This window comes from Cydia pomonella, chromosome 3 (genome assembly GCF_033807575.1).
Source record: "Cydia pomonella isolate Wapato2018A chromosome 3, ilCydPomo1, whole genome shotgun sequence".
NCBI classification, from domain to species: domain Eukaryota; kingdom Metazoa; phylum Arthropoda; class Insecta; order Lepidoptera; family Tortricidae; genus Cydia; species Cydia pomonella.
This window is the reverse complement of record NC_084705.1, coordinates 162,317-163,528: the sequence shown is the minus strand read 5'-3', so window position 1 is coordinate 163,528 and position 1,212 is coordinate 162,317.

Genomic DNA, 1,212 nt, shown 5'->3' with positions numbered 1-1,212 from the left:
TACGAGACTTTTATTTCAACTGTCGTTACTATAAGGGCTGATTTACACGGCGCGCGAACTCGCATGACATTTTAGTTACATTGCGGAGTATTGAGGTTACAAGCAATTCGGCCGACCGATCAAATACCGCAATGTTATGAAACTCGCATGCGATCGCACCGTGTGAATGAGCCCTAATGTTCGGACATTACAGCGGGAAATGCAGCGTAAGATTTGTAAACTCAAAAAAGTGCCCGAGTTTGACAGCTGAAGATGGCGCTGTTTGTAGTGATAACTACATACAAAATTGCCGCACAATGTAGGGAGTCGTACAGCGGCATCTACATTAACTGTCAGCTGTGATAGCTGACAATAGGGAATATTACGCCAAACTGCGTAGGGGGCGCCACTACCACAATCTGAGGGTATACCGCGAAACAAGAAAATCGAAATTTTGTTATCTAACCTCTCTATCACTCTTGCATATTGGGGCTATATAGAGGCAGATAACTAAATTTCGATTTTCGCGTTTCCCGGTAGGCCCTTCGTAAACAAACCGCCTTGATGCATCAATGTCACATTTTATTATCTGTGAAGACTTGTCAAAATACAATTTAAGGCACAGTATGTATAAGTTACTGTGGTTTAAGATTCGTGCTAGTGCTGCACTCTGACGGCAGAACATTGCAGTAATACTCCCTATTTGTTAGCACGATCCCTGTCCCCTCAATGTGGGGTCATGAAGCTTTTTTCAGGAGTCCGTGCTTCCACTACGGGTAGAACTTCAAAGTAGAAGCACACTTGGCTGCCAACTTATCTTGGTTTGACTCTAACTTTTCTACACACACACTACGTAACACAAAAGGGGTGTAACGACCGAAAAAAAAACTAAACATCAAATGAAAAAAACGGATGCAATAGGGTTGTTTCCAATTTTTTGAAACGCTTGTAATACGTTCTGTATCAGTTCTCAGTACATAATTTGATACTCGAGTCGTAGCCATTTAGGTGGTGGGCAAGCTGTGTATGCGTGCGTGTGGGTTTCTAACCAATTAATAAAATATGTTTTCTGCAATAATTGAGTTATTTTATTATATCGTAAAATATTTATTATCAATTAACATTTCTATGATGTTATTTTTTAGTGAAGATATCAAAGCTTCAATTAATTGTCCACCACCAAAATGGCTACGGCTCGAGTATTAAATTTTGTACTGAGGGAGAACCAACTGA